General features: G+C 39.7%; 1 protein-coding gene across 2 annotated transcripts in view; it reads left to right on the top strand.

Annotated features, from left to right (window-relative positions):
• The window catches only part of ZBED1 (zinc finger BED-type containing 1), a gene marked incomplete at its 3' end in the record, with an annotated part of 125,470 nt that overhangs the window by 2,150 nt on the left and 105,672 nt on the right, over positions 1 to 17,648 (top strand). The window contains exons 2-4 of one of the 2 annotated variants that reach the window (XR_014547226.1): positions 4,900 to 5,004; positions 5,480 to 5,637; positions 5,864 to 5,924. The exons of the other annotated variant lie outside the window; for it this stretch is intronic. The remainder of the gene's footprint in view (positions 1 to 4,899; positions 5,005 to 5,479; positions 5,638 to 5,863; positions 5,925 to 17,648) is intronic. 2 annotated transcript variants of the gene reach the window in all.

Raw genomic sequence — 17,648 nt, 5'->3', positions numbered from 1 at the left:
TAATGGCAAAAGCATTTGAAATAGTCTTGGGGCTGGGATAAGAGGAATATATATGCATCCTTTTTAGATAATAGCTCTGCATTTAAAACAACTTCCCCACCCCCTAGCTTTTCTGATAGTGGATGAAATCCCATTCCATTAAAATAAATCAGTAGGAAATTTTGCCGTTGAATTAAGTGGGAGGCGGATTGCGCTCAATGTGTTCAATTGCAAAGCCAGTAAATGTGTGTGTTGCTATATTATAAATATCAGTAATGCTATGGGAAGTGCAGTCTGCTCTCTTCTTATATTGCCTGCACAGAGAAGACAGAATGTGGACAGCCTCATAGGAGATTAAAATGATGATGATGACAATGTATCATATTGACCTCGCTTACCCTAGCCTTCTGTAAAATAGTGGCAGGGGAGAATGTAAGACACACTGACTAGATGGAGGTGATCGAACTGAGGTGTCTTTCTGAAATGGAGAGGGGGAGGCAATAAACCTTCAGGCTGTACTGTAGACAGTAGAAGGTCTAGGAATGAGAGCAGAGACTACATGATGTATTCACCCATAATTGGTATATATGCTGTGTGAGACAGATACACTACCTCTGTCTCCCACTGCATATGCACCAATTAAGAGGGACACTATGGGGAAGGGAGACAAGAAGGAAATGGATTTTGTTTTAACCCTCCCCCCTCCATGTACTCAAAGTGCAACTCTGTGATTTGAGATGATGTTGCATTGCATTGCCTCAAGGTGACTTCCTACCCATGGAGCCTTGTTTATATAGTCTGGAAAGAGAGAGAGAGAGAGAGAGAGAGATGCCCTTCTATAGTGATATCCAGTGAATTTTGCTCCTGCTTGCATTGCACCTCAAAGATCTTCTGACATGGCTAGTTGATCAGTCTTGATGTTATTGTTAATGCACTCTACAAACTAATGTGATTACAGCAGCAATGTCATCCATGTTTACATGCCTGGCAACTATATTGCTGAATCCATTTGTTTATCATCTTCTCCTCTCTTTAGCTGAAATGCCTGCTGCTCAGGACTCTGTGAGCAAGTAAAAGGTCACAAGCAGATGTCTAAAACAACTAGACCATTTTTGCTGAAAACTATTCCCTACAACGGTAGGCTTCTTGTGCGTGAACACTATCTAAAATACCACATGATTTTCAGTAAATCTTCAACAAACAACTCTCTCTCTCTCTCTCTCTGGCATCTGAAATGTGATGCACATTTCTTAATAAATAAATAGACTAAATGGACATGCAGTTCATAGGGTTTTTCTCCTGTGCACGTTCACTTCAAAATGAATGGGAGCTACTGAAGAACATGTTGGTGTTTTTGCATTGCTCTTGTTCATTTCAATTAGGGATGTGCATAACAGATTTCTGATGTATTGTGCCTTTGGTGTTGAACCCCATTGCAGGAAGGATAGTAGGGCTAATGTATGTAGAAGAAAATATTTTTCATATATCAAGCTGTTTCACAAAGTGTAAGTTTTATTATATTTCATTTATTCTTGTGGATGAGTGGGTGTGTAAATTCATATACATGACACACGATTAAACAGCATCACATTTGTACAGGTTGTGAAACTGCAGGTTTCTATATGCAGTATGCATACCTCTTATTACTTCAGTACATGCTCAAGTCTCTTTATGTAAGTTACGCAACAGAATAAATATTTGTAACTCGCACTAACTGTACCTCAGCCCTCCAGAAATTTATAGCGTGACACTATGTATAATGAAATATAGGATTTTACTAATTAAAATTGCTGTGCATCACTTAACACCTAACTCCTAAGCAATTACTTGGAAGCAAATTCCAATTAAAATAAATAGAATTTACTGTCCAGGTAAATGCATTTAGGACCATGGTGCTATGATTTTGCAAACCCAGTTCTGTGCAATGTTTCCTTGAAAGTAAATCCATGGAACTCAGTGGGACTTACTCCTGAGTGGATCTACATTGGATCAGGCCATTACTATAAATACACAGCAACTTCAGTTTGCAAATGAATATATCACCTTATATAACTTTTGTATGTAGTAGGGGGGAAACCTCAAATGAAGTTCTGCTTTTTCTCCCTGATACGGAAATGTTGTGAGAATGTATATTTATGCCATTTTAAAGCAGCCTTTGCCAATGTGTCCTGTGATGGCTGGGGTTGATGGGAGTTACACTCCAACAGCGGCTGGAGGGCATCAGGCTGGTGAAGCCTGCTTTAAAGTCTAAGTATATAGTTGTTGCTGTCCCTGGGAACAAGCAACACTTGAGCACCAGTCTCTCTACTTTTCTCTATCATTATTGGGAAGGTGAGTTGGAATCTGGCACCAGCACTTTTTCTATTCACCCCTGACTGAACCATTAAAGAGCATGTTGTTTGAGAGAAGCATACTATTCAGGGTAGATACATTCTCATTTGCGTGCATCTTTTTTTGTAAAATACCAGATGGTGTGTGAACGACTCATGCAATGTCCACCTTATACCAGTTCCTACTTTTTGTCTGTCTTTCTTAGTATTGTATAACAGGTAGTAGCACTCCATAGTCTTAGGCAGAGAGGTCTTTCTCATCACCTATTAACCTGGTCCATTCTACTGGAGATGCCAGGGATTGCACCTGGAACTTCCTGCATGCAATGTTCTTTCCCCTGATAGGTGGGATATTATATCTTAATTGACCAGTCCTTGACATTCCACAAACAACATAAGTGATCTGCTGACATTTCTAGTTTCTGATTTCTCCCAAAGATATAGGGATAAAGTGTTGCACTTATAACAAAGAAAGCAGGGTTCAGGTACAACTTGAGCTAAGAAAGCCATGGCTCAGCTATGAAGTTCCTGAGATAACTTTGCCAGCCTTCATCTCTCAGGGGTCACCCATGCTACTGTTCAATGAGGATAGTAAGTTTCCTGTACCTGCATTAATTCTCCATTGACCACATGACATCCACCTCCAAATCCCTGCCTTTCTACACTTTCTATTCCCTCAGTCCAGATGTTCTCATACCAGGGATACTCCAAAAAAATGAGAGAGCATGAGAAAATATGGACTGAGGGAGGGAGAAGAGTGTAAAGGCAATGATTTTGAGAATATGGATAATAGATAATTAATGGAGGTACAGGAAGTTTACTATCCACATTAAACTACAATATGGATTTGCCCTCAGTCTAACCCTAATTTACAGGGTTGTAGTGACAGTAGGAGTGGGGAGCAGGAGATGCACTTAGCTCATTGGAGGAAAAGTGAGATACAAACATAATTAATTCGAGTAATTGCTAATGATGCTCTCTCTTGTCCCTATATTCTAACAACCATTACTTATAATGGAGACTTTCTTAAGGGCTAACTCCTTTCCTAACAGCTACAGGTAGCCGAGACATGAAACGTGTGTTGGTTTTCCCCATCCTGATTCAGTAAACAGAGGGAGGGAAAAGCTGTATCTGTTGATTTCCCCTCCCCTTTGTCCTGAACCTGTAAAAGGCACAGAAAGTTCAAAACAAAACAAAACCCTGGTAATTCTACAATTCTGTGGTCTGTGCATTGTGGCATGAGCTGCAAATGGAGAGAGAAATTCATTAGATAAGTGCAAAGCAATGTTAGGATTGGGAAATGCTAAAGTAAGCTTTAAAGGCAACTTTCCTAGATTTATGAATATGCAGTGCTAATAATCAGCCTGGCCTCACATGGATGGAAGAGACTTTAGAGGTCATCTAGGCTAGCTCAGTGAAGGTCCTGCCACGCCACTGGTGACTAGGGTCTATTAAAACCAGCAGCCAGAGCCAATGATATCCAGAGCTACCCTGTGACTGGTTGTAAGCAAAATAGCAGAGAAGACTGAGATTGGTGGTTCAGTGCTCCCTTTGCCCTAATGAGCCAGCCTCCACTGCCTACAGCAACCCTGTCAGATTGTTGTCAAGCCTCTGCTTAAACACCCCAAGGAAGGAGCTGCCACCATCTCCCGCAACAGCCTCCCCCACTATTGAACAGCCTTTACCCTAATGTTTAGTTCAAAACTGCTTCCCTGCCATTTCCACCCATTTAAGGTTCATTCCCTGTTCTCTGTTCACCTTTTGCATGACAGCCTGTCAGATATCTGAAGGAAGCTATCATATATTCATCTTCTCTGAAACTCTGCTGTGAGAATGATTAAAGCTTAGGCTCTGAAAATATTAAGCATTTTAGCAGGCATTTCTTGTGGATATATAGTGCTGCTGCTGCTGCTGATATACCAAACCTATGGCACATATTACTTATACATCCACCCACAACTCCACTTTGGACTAACACTAATAATCAAGTAATCAATACTCACAAATAGGAGCGTTTCATACCGGAAATGTGCCTTGCCTTTACCACTTGTGCTTAAAATAGCTAAGTACTTTAGAACTCAATTTTATCCTTCAGTTATGCTGGCAGAGGGATTATCTGTAGGATAGGGAAGAAGCACCACCACCAACAACAACAGGAGAACATGAAACATGCTGCTGTATATCTTGTATACCAGCACAAGTCTGCTGGCCTAGCAGCCAAAATGGGGCAGGGACACTGAGCATGGAGCTGATGTAAGGAAAATTCCTCCCATTCAACTCAGTGAAGAGCAAAACAAAACAAAACTTCCTGTTCCCCTACCAATCTCCTTCCTTTATGAGAGCATGTAAGATATGGTGCAAATCAGCACTCAGTTACAGCATACAGAGAGATCATAAATAAGATAACTGGTACCTAGCATAGACATATATCTTTCAGGCCTCACTCAGATCATGTACACATAGGGGAAACTCTGGTGATGGGAAACATAAAGAAGGTGCACTTTGAACAAACAGGGAGTGTTTCATTAAATTGCCTGTCTCCAGAAGAGACAGAGGGACTTGAGCACATTGCTAACACTTCTCTATCTAGGATCCTAACAGGTACTTCACCTTAGGACTCCAGACAAAAACACCAACCTGCAACTCCCACTACACTGCCACAACTGGAACTGCAAGAACAGAGCACTCCACACAGGTAAGCGAGCTGAGATGGCAGCCATCCTACAAAGTGGAATTCCTGCAACAGTTTCCCCCTCTTTCCGTATGGATGCCTTGCCTATATTGTATTGCAGTAATGCTTGGTTCCCCCAAACAGGCAGGAGCAGTCACTCTCAAAAGCAAACACTCCAATCCAGCCATTACCACTGCTGGCCAAAGATTCGTGAGGTCTTTTGCCTGACAGGAACACATCCTGGGCACACGGAGCAGAATAAGCTGTTCCTCCACACAGAGAGTTGCACTGCAGCCTACCAGGGCGAGTATGGTCTCAGTCACTTCCCTTCCCAAGGTGAAGGAGACTGAGTTCTGGCCAAAAACTCAGATACCCCACTCCCACTCCCTCTTCCTCGTCACTTCATCACAAACACCTACTGTGCACCCACATTCATGAACTCTGTGTTGCAACTGTTACATATTGCTTATTGCTCTCTGTCTTCCCTTGCTCTCCACAGACTGCTGTAAAGGACCTTCTCCCACATTGCATTCCAAGTCGACCAAGAAGGAGGCCCAACCCATCCTTGTTCCTCACTTGCACTAGACAAGCCCACTTGCACTAGACAAGCTCCTGATTCATTGCCAACGCCATGCCAGCTATGCAATACCTAGACAAGTAAGTGTCCTAATGTGGAGCTGGAGCCATGAAAGAAACAGATCCTGCCACCATCCTGCTGACCATTGTGCTGCTTTCTGAGGCACAGGAGCTCTGCTTGGATGACTGGTTGGCAACCCTCTATGTGGTTTCCCTCCCCACCCACTCCTCCTTTATTGAAATGCTGTTCAATAAAGCCTATGATTATGCCACATTCATTTTTCGGTTTTTTGTTTTCCATTGCTAGGGCATAGTGGATTGAAATGCCTTTCCCCTTAGTAGGATTGGGCTTCAGGATGGGACTGAAGGTAGGGAACTGGATGCTATCAGGTCTCAGGTGGGCAGTGGCTCTTTTGGCACTAACAGCAAAGGGTGGGCTGATATAGGACTTCCTGGGCAACCCATGTGCTCCTGGTATACACAACTGAATCTGGAAGTGGTATGTGTGTGTGAGGGGAGACGCCCCATGATGTTTCTGCCTTCTGCCTGCTGCTATGGCTGAGTGGGTTGGGAACTGCTCAGTTGTGTTTGCAACGGGAGTTTGAGTCCAGGAAGGTCTCTTTCATTTGCCTCTGACTTGACTGCTGCTGGCCAAGCAAGCAAAAAATGAGTAGAATTCTATGCTTCTATACCTCCCTGGGGGTACTTCTCTCTCCCCTCCTTCCCTTCCCTAGGAGTTACAGAGTATAGGCTTGCTCTTCCCAGCTGCAATCCTAAACATTTTCCTTCTGAGTACAAGCTTACGATTGCACTGTTACCCTTGAAGGGGGTAGGGCTCTGATTAAGCTCAGTGGCAAAACATACATTGAGCAGAGATAGAGCCTTAGTGAAGCATTTTTAATAAACCTGGACTTCTTGTTATATTGTTGGGTAAGTGTGTGGGTGTGGGTGTGTGCATTTGATGGAAGGTACAAAGCTATTAGGAGGGACTGCTGCTGCAATGGTTGGAGAAATAGGATGTTATTGACTTATTAATGGGATTAAAAAATAATGATGATGATGTTTTAGTTACCAATGAGTAAAAACAAACCTTAAAGAGGTTTTCTGTTTAAGTGTCTTTACATTCAGCTGCAAAAGAAAATGAATCAACACAATTTTCAACTTCTGAGATATTATTTTCTTAAAATGGCTTTCCAGGGGTTTGTGGTCTTCGGGGAGTGAGTACTGAAAAGACTCTAACAAAATCCTATGTCTGAAATTTCACAGATATTTTCTTAACCTTTAATACAAGCTTCTTTTTCCAATGTGTTACATTTCTAGAGTATATTTTGAAAACAAGCAATTTATATATCAATAAAATACCTACTAGTTGTAACACAAAGTAGTTTGGTTTGTTAATAATTGCTGTTTTAAGAGGGTTATACAATGCAGACTTGCGTTGGAGGAATACTGAAGCTACATTTTTGTGAAACAAACAAAAATGCTTTGAATCAGACTCTCAATGTGATACTTGTAGCATTTTAGAACTTTCAGAAATGTAACAGCTTGTTTGCCATGAGCGATGAACCAAATGAGTGGTTTCAATGAATCTGAAGGATTGTATCATATCATGGTGCTTTTAATAGATTTGTACATGTTTATAGAAGTTTATATAGGTTTTAACCTTGGCTGGAGTTTTGTGTGTATTCAGTGTTGCACAGTGCATTTTAAAGAAATCTTTAGGTAGGGAAGGAAGGAACTGAAAATCTCAGTTCCCTTAGTCTCTCATTTTTTTCCCCAAATTAAATTCAGTTAGCCATATTTCTGCAGCAATTTGATTAAAAAAATAATTCTCATGCAAATTCTTCAGTATTTGAGCACAAGTTTCTCCTGACTAATTTGTACACAGTTACGTAACCATTTTTTGTATGATATTTTTCCTAATATGTTCCTTTTTTGCACACACTTTAATATATGCATTTTTATAAGCTTTGCTTCTAGAGCTGCATCACAAAATTTAGATAAGTACAGATTTTGAAAGATACCTCATATTGTTTTGGAAAGTGTGAATTTCATAGCTTCAACTTTCCATGCAAACTGAATCAAATTTATCCCCTATCCCTACCTTTAGGAATAATTGTTGGATCTATTGAAATCATACCCAATTTACAGCCATCACAATCAATGGACTTAAATTGTAGGGTAATCCTAACCATGTCTACTCAGAAATACTATTGAATTCAGTGGTGTTTATTCCCCAATAAGTGGTGTTAGGACTGCAGTCTTAAGTTATTACTAACTTGACCATTGATTTCAGTGGGTCTGCTCTGAGAATTACTTAGTTGCATACAACTCTGAAGTACAAACTGATGTAATAAAAATTAGCAAGTATTTCTCACTGCATAGTTGGCTTTGTGTGAGTTTTATTCAATTTATGGTCTTACCTTACAATTATACACAGGTCCATTGTCTAACACATGTAAACAGCCTTCTGTGTGACTAGTAAATTCATTTTTAGCTTCACAGTGCTAATCCAAGCCCTACTGAACTGACTCCATGGCTGCAATTACCCTTGTTTGTTTTAATCAAGGTTTGTTGAACAAACCATGATGTCTTGTAGATGAACAAAGTAACTACGACTTATTTAAGCTAATTAACATTTTTTTAACCATTTTTGTCTCTGTAGCTTTTGGAGTAAGACATCAAAACAAGCCAGGATTAAGCCATGATAGAAGGTTTGGATGTAATGAGAAACTATGGTTAACATAAACTAAGATTTGTAAGCCGACTTCAAACTACGGTTTCATGTTCTGTTTTGTTGGCCATGAACAAACCATAGTTAGTTGGCATGGGTGAATTCAGATCACAGTTAAGCTAAACAAACCATGGCTTAATGTCACCTGGGAACCAGACCAGTATGTAGGAGATAAGACCTGATCTTACTTACTCTCAGTGATGTTTGTGGCACTCCAGGTGCAAGGAGATCATTTGACTGGAAATGGATCCCTTTATAAAATGGGGCTTCATTGCTCTTTTTAGATTATTTACCTGCTGCTATCTAAAAAGATTAGTCACAATATCCTCAAAAGCTCAGTTACATTTAGGAGCATAATATGTTTATCCTCATAACACTCTCTGGGATGAAGTTTTAGGTTGGTAAATTGTATTGAGACATTCTGACCTAGCAATCTTCATGACTGGAAATAATCTGGATTGCCAACATTAACTACTCTGCACCACATGACCTATACAGTGGTACCTCGGGTTAAGTAGTTAATTTGTTCTGGAGGTCTGTTCTTAACCTGAAAATGATCTTAACCTGAAGCACCACTTTAGCTAATGGGGCCTCCCGCTGCTGCTGCGCTGCCGGAGCACGATTTCTGTTCTCATCCTGAAGCAAAGTTCTTAACCCAAGGTACTATTTCTGGGTTAGCAGAGTCTGTAACCTGAAGCATCTGTAACCTGAAGCGTATGTAACCTGAGGTACCACTGTAGTTCATAGTTCATGACTTGTGAGTTAGAAGTTGTGAACCCAGAGTTCTAATATGCATAGGAGAGTGAAAGTGTGTGTGTGTGTTTTCTTCTCTGTGTGTGCCTTTTTAAAATAGGAAATCAACTATGTATACTCTTCCAGCACATTATTTTGTATTCTTACAAGCCACCTGTTGCCCTAAAATCAACCCACATTGACATCCCAAGTTTCCTATCAGCAGGTGCACTCAGCAATGTCTGCATATTTTGAATTGCATTGACGTAACATTTTCTCAAGTTGTGTTATACTTGTTTTATGTCTCCCTCTGTCACTTCTAAATCAACACTAGCAATGCAATACTATACAAGCCTGCTCAGAAGTAAGTTCCATTGAATACAATTGGTATGTGTATATAGCTAGGACTGCAGCCCAAACATTAGGCCCTAGAGCATCATAGTAATGAGAAGCTTCACAGCAGATGAGTTGAGACAGAAAGAAAGGGAACACAGTATCAGCTGAGGAGCTAGAACAAAAATAAATGCCACTGGAAAAGATACATGGAAACATTGATTTAAGAGACATACAAGAGATGGATTATGCAACAAAAAATTCTCATTATTTACTGTAGAACTATTAAAAAACAGTCATTTGAACTTTAGTTTTTATAAATTCTTTTTTTAATAGAAATTTTGTCTGAAAACAAATCTTAAGGCTGCTTCTTGGAATCTGTGATGTGTCCCTTAGATCTGTGGAAATGAATGACAAACCTAGTGCATACATAATACAGAACATGCAGTTTTTTTCTCCATTTCCACTGTAGGTCATATGTTCATTGAGCCATACATGACAAATATATTTGAGAAATAGACTAACTATACCTACAATAATAATTAAGTAAGGCCTTCATTAATCATGGTCTTTAGGGAAAATAAATTGACACAATTAGCTAACTTGTAGAGCAGATTTCTTTTAAAACCTCTTTTAATTTAATTGCACTTAGAAAGATAACGAGTTATCACTGCCACCCTTATGAGATATGTATATTGAACAAGGATTAAAACGAAGTTGACAATCAGTCGCTGTTTTAATGACTTGTTTTTATTTCATACAGTAATACCATTCTATTAAGCCTAGTGGGGATTTCAGCTAAGTGGGAGGTTAATGGAAACATGACATCAGTGAAGATAAAATACAATGCTGGGAGCATACAGAAAGACACTCACTGGCTTAACTTTACAGCTGAAATAAGTGTTAAGGAATGTGCATTTTGCCACTAATTGCCATAGCAAATCACAACTCTGCATCACCCGCTAAATAGCTGAAGGTTATGCTGAGAAGAATGGAATGGTTATCAGAGTAGATATTCTTTGTTTAAATATAAAAGGGGGCCAGTTATGAGACTGAGAAATGAGATGTTGCTCATTTGCATCCATACAAGGCTTGTAAATTTACTGCCCTTATAGTGGGTACTATAGTGAAGCTTACATTATTTAAAGCGAGAAGATATAGCTGTGGTGCTAAAACTTCCCCTAATCATTATTGACCACCAAATTATTAGATTAATAAGGATATTTTAGATACAATGCTTACTGCCTTTAACATAACCATCTGCTCAGTCTTGACATAATCCTTATCAAAGAGTCCAAGAAAGAAATGGCAGCATGTGGAACCTTAAAAACAAAAACAATAAACTAAATACCTAAATAGCTCTGAAGGCATCTCAGAACATTCAGAGTCATTAGCTTGACATGCATCTGTGCATTGCTATACCTCACTCTTTGTTTTAAGCAATGAAGATATGCTTCAACAGCACTGCAATAAACCTGCTTATGTAACAAAGTACAGTATGCAGGTTAATGCTGCTACTAGATAAGACAGTTCTGTGGTAGTGGTTGTGGTTCATTCCCCTTTATGGAAGGGGAGGAAGAATTTCTTTTCCCAGCAAAGAAGAGCTTGGCATGAAGTTACGTTACAGATATTCTTTCAGATGGAGCATCATGGGAATCATACAGTGCCTTTGAAGAATTGATTATTTATATTTGTAGGAAGGGAAACAGTTTTCTGCACTGAGACTGTTAGTTGCAAGTCAGAAATGGTGCAGATTCAGAATCCAACAGGCTCAGAGCATGTCATCAAACTGTCCTTGCCATCTGTCCTGTTTCAGGTTCCAATATAGCTAATTTTGTAATTATTAATTCTCACTCCTTTTACTTGCAGATACGTACATTCCCAGAAGTAAGTTCCATTGTGCTCAGTGAAATATGCTGTTGGGAGGCCTTTAGAGAACAATCCAGAATATACATCCACAGAATTCATAGTGCATGATCTTTGATTTTAGAAATTTCTTCATAGACTACTTCCTTGAAGCACCTAATGAGAGATTGGCTGAGTACATGGAGTAGGTCTGTGTTTTGTTTCTGAACTATAGTTGTACCCACTTGTGGCATATAATGTAGCTGACTTTGAATCCTGTGTGCTCTCCTATAGACCTGGTTGCTCAATAAGGTACTAGTTCGAATTACTACAGGGGTGGGAGACTGTGGCCCTCCCATTGTTATTGGACTCCTATCAGCCCCAGCTAGCATGGGCAGTTGTCAGGGATAAAGGAACTTGTAGCACAGCAACATCCGTAGGGCCACAGTTTCCCTGACCCTGAACTACCGGTAATAAATTGCATCTCAAGAAAGTTACATTAGTAGAACACACTAAAGCATTCAAATTCACAAGCCTCTTTTTGAAATCATTTTTAGAGTTGCTGCCCACAAATTTATAAAAATAAAGTTTGAAACATACCAATATTTATTTAGTATACTAGAATCGTGATTGGGCCAAATCATGAAAAAAAAGATTCTTTGAAGTTTTGAGCAAAATTGTCAGAGCTTTTTATTATTTAATTTGCTTGGACTGTAAATTAGAAAGCCTAAAAGTTTTAATTGCCTGCTTGTCAAAATTATGAAAAGACTGGGTTTTCTCATTCTTAACATGGGAAGACTGAAAACCTTATAAAATTTTGCAGTGTGTAATCTACATAGATTGTTGTAAATCCTGTCCAAGGCGTTTTTGAACTTGGTAGACTCTGAGGCTTATACATGCTTCATCTTCGTGGACTATCCTGATTTAACACATGCCAACTCCCCTCTTGATGTGTATGGTGCTTAAAAGTGCTTTTCACTGGCTGGATCATGCCACAAGTTCTGCCATTTTGGATATAACAGGAACTCTCATGTTGATAATTGTTGCATCATGCATAGGTAGATCTAGATTTGATCATAGGAAGATGATAAGAACATGTGATTTAAGAATCTGCTCTCTTCTCTGTGGCATCATGATTTGAATTAAACTAGTGAATGGGGTTACCCTGAGAACCAAATTATGTGCTATTCCACCATTTGAAAAGGAATAATTTCTTTGTTATACTCTGTGTATGTATGTATGTATGTATGTATGTATGTATGTATGATTACATAAGTATTACTATGACAAAGCCACAAGGACAGTTGCTAGTGTAGATTCCTTTTTTAAAATTGCCCTTTGTTATTTAGTTTGAAACTGTGAATCAGGAGTCTTGTAAGGCAACTTCGTTTTAAGAAAAACAACACTGCATTATTCATGGCCAAAAGTATCGCAGAGTATGACCTGAAGGTGTGTACGCAGTGTTAGAAACTGAGATATGAAAGCTAGGAGCTAAATGGCACCTTAAACCTAGGTTATGGGCACAACAACATAATGTCTAGGTGCACTTTTTCTAATAACAAGAATACAATGTTGAAAATGAGAGAACTGCAGCTAAAATATTATGTTCATTTTCCACATGGTCTAGTCCTTCCCCTGCTCACCCCCTAATATTCTTAAGAGGGTCTCTTCTCCAGTCTTCAGAGAGTAGCTGAAAGTGGGAAGGCAGAAAAAGCTCCTCCTTTCCTTCCACTCTGCAGTTTTAATCTGAAATCTTAGGCACAGTACTGCGCACAGAGCTCAGAAACTGCTCACACTAATGAAATTCCCTGTCACAAAATGCACCTAGAACAATGGGAGTTGTTCTTCATGTAAGGTCACCTCTACTTTGCTGAAGCTAAACAGATTTAGGTCTGGTCAGTGCTGGACGGATGACCACTTGGGAACCATATGTATTCTGCCTTGTGTTCCAAGATGGAAAAAAGGCAGGATAGAAATGTAAATGGGATGCGGAAGATGCCGTCATCTTTATGCTAGATATTTGCACTGCTGGTGCAAGCATTCTTCATAATTGTAAAGAAAAAAGTTCTACTACCAACCCCACTGCTGTTGTCCATCTTACATATTTATTTACTAGTGCAATCTGCATTGTCTTTTAGCTATTTATTTGCTTTCTTTTAGGCTGGTTTTCATATATGTGTTTCTTTCTTTGTTTATATATTGTAAGGCGCTTTGAGTTACCTTGGTAAAGAAGTAACCAATAAATACAATAAAAAAACCCCATTCGAATTCTTTCTCTGCTTGGGGTAAGTCAATATCTTCCAGCCTAAATGCCACCCTGGGCTCCTTTAGGAGGAAGATCAACATAAAAATCCAATAAGGATAATAACAACAACTAAGCTAGTATTTTATCTTGTTCTTTTTAGAATAATTTTACCACTTCCCATTTACAGATGCTTTCATAGAACAAACTGCAAAGCTGACCTACTGAAATAAAACTATGATAATTAACTTGGGCCTAATATACACATGCATGGACTAACAAGATAGAATTCTGAGGTGTTAATGTGTGGTGTGCTACTTGGGTCTGCAGGTAGGAAAATGCCATTTTAGAATGCCCTAATATTAACAAAGCAAAACTTGCCTGCAAGTACATAATTAGTACATCTGATCGAAAGGTTCCAGTCCACACCTTTGACCATTATACTGGTTTTCTATAGAGCGGAGCATCCAAAATGTGATCTTCATCTGCAGCCTCAAGTGGCACACTTTATTTTATTATCTCAGCATCCTACCATCTTATTCTGCAACAAAAAACCCCTCAATGCAATTAGAAAACCAGAAACGTTTGTATACTGTATAATGCTTCTCTCTGATGTGGTAGTTTTCCGGTCCCCCCCCCTCTTTCACATTCAGAAATGGTATCCCACCCCCAACCTGCAGGCTAAAGAGGTAGTTATTCTACCAGCTCAGCATTCCACCGTCTTATGTGTAGCCTGATACTGTTTCTTTACCATTGCTAAACAAAAAAATCAGTTTGTGGTGTTCACCAAATAATGACCAATGATATCATGCAGGATTTATCTCAACTAGCACCATGCAAGTCAGAAGCTATTTTATATATATGCAGTTGTAAATGTTTTTCTGTTTTAGTTGGCTGTTGCCTCCAGGGTTGCTCCCAACTAGCCCACACTGTACAGTTCCATATGAAGAAGACTCTAGTTTACAGTAACAGAGACATCATGGTGTGTGGGTATGGAGAGAGAGAGAGAGAGAGAGAGAGAGAGAGAGAGAGAGAGAGAGAGAATGGTACATTGCTGCTTTCCTTTACCTTTAACTTGTGAAATACCAGAGGGAATCTTCTCGCCTTCCTCCTTAATTACTTTCCAAAGGGCTCTCTGATTTGTCCAGGAACTGGCCTCTGAGCAGCCACATGTTGCAGCTGCAGCAACACACCCAACATTCCCAGCCCTGTTACCACAAATTATACAAATTATGTTTCCCGCATTTGGGTTGTTCTTCTCCTGCAGGGTGTGGCTGCTGCCACCAATTATAATATTGCAGCTCTGGGAAGATATAGTGGTGCAGTAATAAAACTGCTAGCACATTTACAAAGCTAAGCAGGGTCTGGTATGGTTTCAAATTGGAAGGGTATTGAGATTCCTGCATTGCAGGGAGCTGGACTAGATGACCCTTGTGGTCCCTTCCAACTCTATGATTCTGTGATTCTATATAGGATACTGTTTTTAATGGGAGGTGGTCTATGGTGTCAGCAATACAAGATCAAAGGACATGTGCAAAATATGGGCTAACTTATGTTTTTTTAAAAAAAATCCATAACTTTAAAAAGGAAACAGAGAGAAGGAACCTTCTCTCTTCCAGCCAACTCCCTTTCACACACACGTTCCTTGCTGGATTTGCTCAGACTATTTCTCCCTTCCTCCTCCTAAACAGATTGCCATAGTTTATATTTGGAGCTATAGGCAATAATTTTTCTTCTTCTTTCTTATTGCCCCAAAGTTTAATGTATTTCTAAGTGAGTTATGTCTAAATGAGTTTAGTGAGACTTTGGGCTTGTCCACTTCTGAGCATTAAGTAGCTGTTAATCCCCTCCCCTCCCCTTTGAATTAGAGCAGAGCAGTCCACACCCCCACACAATTGAATTAGTACATGAGGAGCAACTTCTGTCCTTCCCATTCATACAAGTAAGCATGTGGTTTTGTGGTTTTCTCCACCTTCTAATTTGTTGATTCTGTTCTTCCACTTAAGTACCACCAGCGCTTGCCTGCAGTCAGCCGCACATGCACCTTGTTCTTAAGATACTTTCCTCACCCAAGAAATGTGCAAAACCACATGAGCAATTACAAATTTACTTGTGCAGTTTTCTTGTTTGGTGCAAATCTGAGGGATCAAATTAAAAAAAGGCTTGGGTGGTATGCTGCAGAAGAAATTAAAGGAATTGTAAATTCTCGGCACAGATTTTTCAGATTGCTGCCCAATATATTTGGTGTAGAATATTTTTTTAATGCAGTTTGCTTGTGCACTATTCTGGTTTTCTGCAAATCTATGGGATCAAAAGAAAGAAAAAATCCTCCATTCAGGAGCACACTGGAAAAAAGATACAAGCGCAGTCAGAAATGAAAGCGCTGAGGAGGTAAAGGGCATAGAGAGATGAGTAGCAGAAGGTGACAACTGATCCCGAGTACGTTCCCGAGCACAATTCAAAGTGTTGGTGCTGACCTTTTAAGCCCTAAATTGCCTCGGTCCAGTATACCTGAAGGAGCGTCTCCACCCCCATCGTTCTGCCTGGACACTGAGGTCCAGTGCCAAGGGCCTTCTGGTGGTTCCCTCACTGCAAGAAGCCAAATTACAGGGAACCAGGCAGACGGCCTTCTCGATAGTGGCACCAGCCCTGTGGAATGCCATCCCACCAGATGTCAAAGAAAAAAACAACTACCAGACTTTTAGAAGACATCTGAAGGCAGCCCTGTTTAGGGAAGCTTTTAATGTTTAATAGACTATTGTATTTTAATATTCCGTTGAAAGCCGCCCAGAGTGGCTGGGAAAATAAATTATTATTATTATTATCCACCCACTCCAAAACCAATCATGTGTGATCTCCAGTGAAGTGGTTGGGCACCCAGTATCCCCCAAGGGGGAAAACCTTGAGATGATTGCTGTTGTTGTTTTGACACTAATGTAATGTGGACTATGCATATTAGAAGGGAATGCAAACAGCTGCAAATCACAGTGAACTGTGGTGTGGACAAGCCCCATCTCTTATATATATGTGCATAGAGCTGCCCCATTGTACCCTTCAATCCACGTGCCTTAATGGGCACCGGCTGCCACTGGTGCAAAGGGAGGATTGGAGGGACCAGGAAGGAGTACTTGGCCCTGGCATCCACCCCCTGCTTCAAAACAACATGAAGCTGAAGAAAATCATCCAAATCCAGCCATTATGTGGAGTGTTTGACTGGGAAAACCAGAGTTTTAAATCCCTTCTTGGTGGTGCCACTTACAAGTCTCTGTCTCAAAGCTTGGGTTATGCTGAGCATAATGTGGAATAGCTCATGTATGCTAACTTAAGCTATTTTGGGGATGGGGTAAGGCAAGGTAAATGAAATAAATGTTGAACAGGAAGGTGTTACATATGTATTTTTCTACCTATTCTTTGAAAATAACCACAAGGGTCTTAGGTTAGCCTGAAAACACCAATGAATGTAACTGCGTCCCTAAAAGTGCAAATCCTTTTGACTTAGCTAACTAACCCAAATATATAGGATGTGACACTTTCTGTATTAATCGTGGATAAATCCACTTAGGCATACAATGAATGGGTTGCTAACGAGGAAATAACACATATAGTTCTGTCTGACATTCTTCTTAGTTTATATTAAAACTATAATGAAGGTTGTTTACCACCCTAACCAACTTGTGGATATGAAGTGGATAGTAAGATTGATGAGCATAAATGATGCAGCCAACAAGTGTTTTAGTTATGCCTAAAATAAAATAAAATAAAATTGCAAGTGGCTTTAGTTTACCAAGAGCTTTCTGACTTGAAAGGTTGACTCACCACAATATTACATATGATAATCCTAATATCTGACAGTTCTAAAGATGGTGTTAAATGCTTTCTGAGGCCATTTCCTGGGTTTATTTAAGCTGAGAAGCACCTGTTATCTTTAAAAAAAAAGAAATGTCAGCCTGCTTACCTGAAGAAAATAGATAGGGTTTAAAAGAAAAAAAGCACTGAATATGAACAAAGTGAAACTTAAACTATAAGATTCGTTGTGCACTGCTCTCCTGTTGACATATCTTCTTCTATCAATGTACACAGATATTCCCATGGTGTTTGGTATAATTTTGTTTTGATATTTTGTATAAAAGCAGAAAGTGGCTGTTCAGCCGCAGGGGGACATTGATTTCAGGAAGTGTGAAGTGAGTCAATGGCTTGTATTTTATT

This window comes from Podarcis filfolensis (assembly GCF_964270895.1).
Source record: "Podarcis filfolensis genome assembly, chromosome: 4".
Classification (NCBI taxonomy): Eukaryota; Metazoa; Chordata; class Lepidosauria; order Squamata; family Lacertidae; genus Podarcis; species Podarcis filfolensis.
This window is presented reverse-complemented; position numbering and strand designations above follow the sequence as displayed.